This window comes from Ovis aries, chromosome 4 (genome assembly GCF_016772045.2).
Source record: "Ovis aries strain OAR_USU_Benz2616 breed Rambouillet chromosome 4, ARS-UI_Ramb_v3.0, whole genome shotgun sequence".
NCBI classification, from domain to species: domain Eukaryota; kingdom Metazoa; phylum Chordata; class Mammalia; order Artiodactyla; family Bovidae; genus Ovis; species Ovis aries.
The window spans coordinates 29,276,485-29,283,270 of record NC_056057.1 but is presented as its reverse complement, the minus strand read 5'-3'; positions in this window follow the sequence as shown (position 1 = coordinate 29,283,270).

Sequence of the window (6,786 nt, the reverse complement as noted above, 5' to 3'; positions counted from 1 at the left end):
TATACTTATGAAAAGATGTTCATATTAAAATTTGGTCCACCAATTCCAACTTCTAGGATTTAACCTAAAGATACATTCCTCAAAATGCAAAAACATATGCTGTAGGTTATTCTCTGCAGCATTATTTGTAAAATCAAAATAGTGGAAATGACTTAAATGCCCACACACAGGACAGCAGTTAAATAAACCAGGGTACTTTCATACAATGGAAGACTAGTGAACAATAAAGAGTGGGTATCTCTATCAACTGATTTGATGGATTTCAATAATATATGCATTTGATGAAAAACAGCAAGGGACAAAAGTTTTCTATTACATTCTACCCTTTGTGTAAGAAAAAAAGGCCATCTGCACATATGGGTATTTCTTTATTTTGATCTATCTATTCTATAGACTAAATGTGTTCCCACCCCAAATTCATGTTAAACCCTAACCCCTAATATGATGATATTCGGTGCTAGATATGTCACATAGAATATATACATAACTATAAAATAGCAGATAGTGAAGCTAACAACACAGGTATCAACTATTCCTCACCAATTTTAAACTTTCTCAATATTGATGTTGATCTCTAGGCATTCTCCCCTCTCCCATAATTCTGAAATGTTTACTACAACTTCTTTGTGTTCACTTACAAAAAATTCATTTCCTCATTATTTTTTTCTTCAGTTCAGTTCAGTTGCTCAGTCTTGTCCAATCCTTTGCGACCCCATGAATCGCAGCACGCCAGGCCTCCCTGTTCATCAACTCCCGGAGTTCACATAGACTCACGTCCATCGAGTCCGTGATGCCATCCAGCCATCTCATCTTCTGTTGTCCCCTTCTCCTCCTGCCCTCAATCCCTCCCAGCGTCAAAGTCTTTTCCAATGAGTCAACTCTTCTCATGAGGTGGCCAAAGTACTGGAGTTTCAGCTTTAGCATCATTCCTTCCAAAGAAATCCCAGGGCTGATCTCCTTTAGAATGGACTGGTTGGATCTTGCAGTCCAAGGGACTCTCAAGAGTCTTCTCCAACACCACAGTTCAAAAGCATCAATTCTTCAGCACTCAGCTTTCTTCACAGTCCAACTCTCAAATCCATACATGACCACTGGAAAAACCACTGCCTTGACTAGATGGACCTTTGTTGGCAAAGTAGTCTCTCTGCTTTTGAATATGCTATCTAGGTTGGTTATAACTTTCCTTCCAAGGAGTAAGCGTCTTTTAATTTCATGGCTGCAGTCACCATCTGCAGTGATTTTGGAGCTCCCCAAAATAAAGTCTCACACTGTTTCCACTGTTTCCCATCTATTTCCCATGAAGTGATGGGACCAGATGCCATGATCTTCGTTTTCTGAATGTTGAGCTTTAAGCTAACACTTTCACTCTCCTCTTTCACTTTCATCAAGAGGGTCTTTAGTTCCTCTTCACTTTCTGCCGTAAGGGTGGTATCATCTGTATATCTGAGGTTATTGATAATTCTCCCGGCAATCTTGATTCCAGCTTGTGCTTCTTCCAGCCAGCGTTTCTCATAATGTACTCTGCATAGAAGTTAAATAAGGAGGGTGACAATATACAGCCTTGATGTACTCCTTTTCCTATTTGGAACCAGTCTGTTGTTCCATGTCCAGTTCTAACTGTTGCTTCCTGACCTGCATATAGGTTTCTCAAGAGGCAGGTCAGGTGGTCTGTATTCCCATCTCTTGAAGAATTTTCCAGTTTATTGTGATCCACACAGTCAAAGGCTTTGGCATAGTCAATAAAGCAGAAATAGATGTTTTTCTAGAACTCTGTTGCTTTTTTGATGATCCAGTGGATGTTGTCAATTTGAGCTCTGGTTCTTCTGCCTTTTCTAAAACCAGCTTGAACATCTGGAAGTTTACAGTTCACGTATTGCTGAAGTCTGGCTTGGAGAATTTTGAGTATTACTTTACTAGCGTGTGAGATGAGTGCAATGGTGCAGTAGATTGAGCATTCTTCGGCATTGCCTTTCTTTGGGATTGGAATGAAAACTGACCTTTTCTTCTCTTACTCCTTCTCTCAATGCCTACAGCTTTATTCACCGGAACTATTTTTGACTGCTCATTGTAAACTTTTTTCACTATGGAATTATTTCAAACCCAAATCCTTTAAATAGGTTAAATTCCCTTTAAATTTTTAGACACAGACTATCTGCGGTGTTTGTAGTTACAGCACGTGTTACTTGGGAATTCCATGTGTACCCAGTGTGAAACTGGCATCATGCCACAGTTATTTTCTTGTTGCTTTTTATAAGAAAATAAAAATGGTAGAAGAGAATTAACGCTAAGGATAGCAATCATATTTCCATACACATCAATGTGAGTGCATTCTTTCTCAATATCCTATCTAGTATTTGTTTCTATTCGTTTATCTAGAGCCCAGCTCCCTAGACAGCCTCACTGGAAACTCGTCTAATATGTGGCTAGAAAGAGCTGCAAAGGGATTAGCTTGTTTAACAATCATACCAAAAATGCAATAGAGAATATAAACCAAGAGACAGTTTTGAACAGTATGGATCTCAGGTCTGTTTACATAGGAGACATTTATTTGAGGAGATCTGGTCTGTCTAGTCAAGGCTATGGGTTTTCCAGTGGTCATGTATGGATGTGAGAGTTGGACTGTGAAGAAAGCTGAGTGCTGAAGAATTGATGCTTTTAAACTGTGGTGTTGGAGAAGACTCTTGAGAGTCCCTTGGACTGCAAGGAGATCCAACCAGTCCATTCTAAAGGAGATCAGTCCTCGGTATTCTTTGGAAGGAATGATGCTAAAGCTGAAACTCCAGTACTTTGGCCACCTCATGAGAAGAGTTGACTCATTGGAAAAGACTCTGATGGTGGGAGGGATTGGGGGCAGGAAGAAAAGGGGACAACAGAAGATGAGATGGCTGGATGGCATCACTGACTCGATGGACGTGAGTCTATGTGAACTCCGGGAGTTGATGAACAGGGAGGCCTGGCGTGCTGCGATTCATGGGGTCGCAAAGAGTTGAACAAGACTGAGCGACTGAACTGAAACTGAACATTATCCATAAACAGACAAATTCATCCATATAAACATAATCAAACAATGCTGTTGATTATCCTCATGGAAAAGACCAGAGGGCTTACTATGATTCTTTCAAACTTTCCAATTCCAATTGACTCTGAAACAGTCAGGTCTCCTTACAGTTCCTGGAGGTTGATATGAAATTATATGAGCAAGCAAGTATTCAGTTACATATTTTCCAATTTTAGGATTGTCAGTATTCTTCCTTTGTTATGAACTTACTCTTTTGTCCCCCTTCAGGTTTCACATGTTGGTATCCTAACCACCAGTGTAACGGTTGGATGAGATCATGAGGGCGGAAACCAATGATGGGATTAGTGACCTCACAAGAAGAGGTATATACTGACAGCTCTCCCACTCTGTCTCTCTCAAGGGTGCGTGTGTGTGTGTGTGTGTGTGTGTGATGTCAGGACAGTGAGAAGGCAGTAAGGGAACCATGAAGATCATCTTTACCAGAAAATGACGATGCTGGCACCCTTATCTTGGACTTGGGCCTGAAGCTTGTCTTCTCATGCTTTCAACAGGGTCTTTTGCAGAAGAAATAGTTTTAATTTTGGTGAAGTCCAATTTATCAGTGTTTCCTTTTATGAACTGTGCTTTTTTGCGTCAAGTCTAAGAATTCATTGTCAAACTCTGTAACTTTGGGTTTGTCTCTATTTTTCTTTCTGCTTTGTTTTTCCTGCCATATTTTGCAACTATAAAAGATTGCTATGTCTTTGTGGATTGGTCCTTTTATAATTATTTAATGTCTCTGTTTCTGGGAATATTTTCTGCTCTGAAGTATACTGATACTAGTACAGTCACTCCTGCTTTTCTTTCATTAATGTTTCCATGATACATATTTTTCCATCTTTTTATTTTCTATCTGCTTATCTCATTATATTTGAAGTGGTTTTACTGTTATCAGCATCTAGTTGGGTCATATTTTTTAATCCAGTATGTCAACCTCCATTGTTTACCTGGTATATTTAGACTATTTACATTTTGTTTATTACAGATACGACATGGCTTTAGCTTGCCACTTTGTTTTTGTTTGCTTCTTCTATTCGTTTCTCTGTTTTCTTCCCAAGTCCTCCTGTGGGTTACTTGAATACATTTTAAAATTCAATTTGGATACACCTATAGTATTTTGAGTACGCCTGTTTGTACACATTTCCTGGTGTCTCTGTGTGTGTGTGTGTGTGTGTGTGTGTGTGTATGTGTAAAATCACATAGCTTCTTGATTCCCTCATTTTACCAGCTCAAATGAAGTATAAAAACATTAGTTTTTGTACTAAAAACTAATTACTTTCCATTACCCTCATCCACTTATAATTCTCTTAAATATTTTCTCTCTATATATTCAGAATAGCTTTACAATTTTTGCTTTAATCATCAAATATAATTTTGAAAACTCAAAGGCTGTTGTTTTACTCATATTTTTTCTTATTATGTTCTTCCTTCCTGATATATTAAGTTTCTTTCTTATTTTGTTTCCTTTCTGTTTACAGAATTCCTTTAGCCATTCTTTTAGAGTAGGTCTCCTTGGACAAATTTTGTCAGTTTTTTCTTCGTCTTTTTTCCCCTTCATTTCTGAAAGACATGTTTATTAGCTGTAGTGTTGAGCTGACAACTCTTTTTCCTATAGCACCCCCAAATACTACGCTGCTGCCTTTTGCGTGTCTGCACAGACTCTGATAAGAAATCCGTCACTCTAATTATTTTTTTCTCCTATGCATGAGAGGCTGTATCTCTATGATGGCTTTCAACACTGTCTTTAACTTTCAGTAGTTTACTTTTGATGTGCTTTGTCATTGATTTCTTTGGGACTTATTCAGTGTCCTAAATCTGTAGACTTCTATATATTGCCAAATTTAGGAAGTTTTCAGCCATTATTCCTTTGAGTATTTTTTAAAACCAACATGCCCTTCTTTCTCTCCTTCTAGGACTCCAATGACTAGAACATTAGTTCTTTTGTTATAATTTCCTTGGTTCCTAAAGCTCTGTTTATTTATGTTTAGTTTATTTAATCTCAGAATGAGTAATTTCAAATGTAGCTATTCTTTTCTTTGCCTCCTCTGTTCTGCCATTGAGCCCACCCACTGGCTTTTCATTTTGGTTCTTGTATTTTTCAGTTCTAAAATTTCTGTTTGTTTCTTCTTTATATCATCTATTTCTTTGCTGAGAATCTCCAATTTTTTATTTGGCTCAAGTATGTTTTTAGCTGCTCACTGAAATAATTTTTATGATGATTCGTTAAGATTTTTTGTCAGATAGTTCTAACACCTAAGTCATATTGGTAATTGTCTCTTTTCACTCAGTAGGAGATTTTCAGTAAGCAGTATAAGTGATTTTTCTGTTGCAATCAGGAAAGTTTTATTTTATGACCTGACTCTGGATATTACTTAAGCCTTCTGCTTTAGCTAGCTTTTTCTGAAACTGCTCTGGCAGGGGAAGGGGGAGACCGCATCATTATTGTTAGATGGTGGTAGAAGCCTACATTCCCCACTTATCCTCCACTGACACAAGAAATGTATCAGTTCTTGCTCCTCATTACTGCTGGGGGTGGGGGGCTTAGCTGATTTGAAAGTCTTGACTGTTCCCTAGGGATCCTCTGATACCAGCTTAGGGAGTAGAAGGGATGCTTTACTACTTTCGGTGGGAGTGGAAATCCAGTCTCCCTACTTGGTCTCCACTGACCCAGAGGCTTATTGCCCAGCAGGGATGAAAGTGCCAGTGCTGTACTTGGCTTTCCCTAATATCACCAAGTGGGGGTGCTGGGGTGCTTCATCACAACAGCATGAAGGCAAATTCTAGGCTCTTCACTCAGCTTTTATGGCTTGAAGTTTAGGGTGACACTAGAGAGTTTTATGTGAGATTTGGCTTGAGTAAAGTGATTATTATCTAGATGTTTTCTGTCTTGGATTACAGAATTTTAATGCTTAGAGGAACTTTAAAAATTATATAGTCCAATCCTCTAATTTATACATGAGGCCCAGAGAAATAAAATGTTACTGCCTAAGATCATAATTTCTCATTAGCATTAGATACTGGGTTAAAACATAAGTCCTTAGGCTCCTACTTCAAGGTATTTTTCTCCCAGCCACATTTAATTCAGGTGATAAAAGAATACCACTGTAAATAATTAAAAATCATTTTTTACTTTAGACATCTATGCATCTGTAAATTTAATGCTCCAAATATAAATGTTTCATTTCATCAATCTAAATATATTATAGCAAAGTCCTGGAGTTTCTGGAGCTGTAATTTCAATTTAAAAATTGGTATATTTACATGATCTAAAGGTATAGCACATAAGTTAAATAAGCAGGGTGACAATATACAGTCTTGATGTACTCCTTTTCCTATTTAGAACCAGTCTGTTGTTCCATGTCCAGTTCTAACTGTTGCTTCCTGACCTGAATGCAGATTTCTCAAGAGGCAGGTCAGGTGGTCTGTATTCCCATCTCTTTCAGAATTTTCCGCAGTTTAGGTGATCCACACAGTCAAAGGCTTTGGCAAAATCAATAAAGCAGAAATAGATGTTTTTCTGGAATTCTCTTGCTTTTTCGATGATCCAGTGGATGTTGGCAATTTGATCTCTGGTTCTTCTGCCTTTTTTAAAACCAGCTTGAACATCAGGAAGTTCACGGTTCATGTATTGCTGAAGCCTGGCTTGGAGAATTTTGAGCATTACTTTATTAGCGTGTGCTGCTGCTGCTGCTGTCACTTCAGTCATGTCCGACTCTGTGCAACCCCAT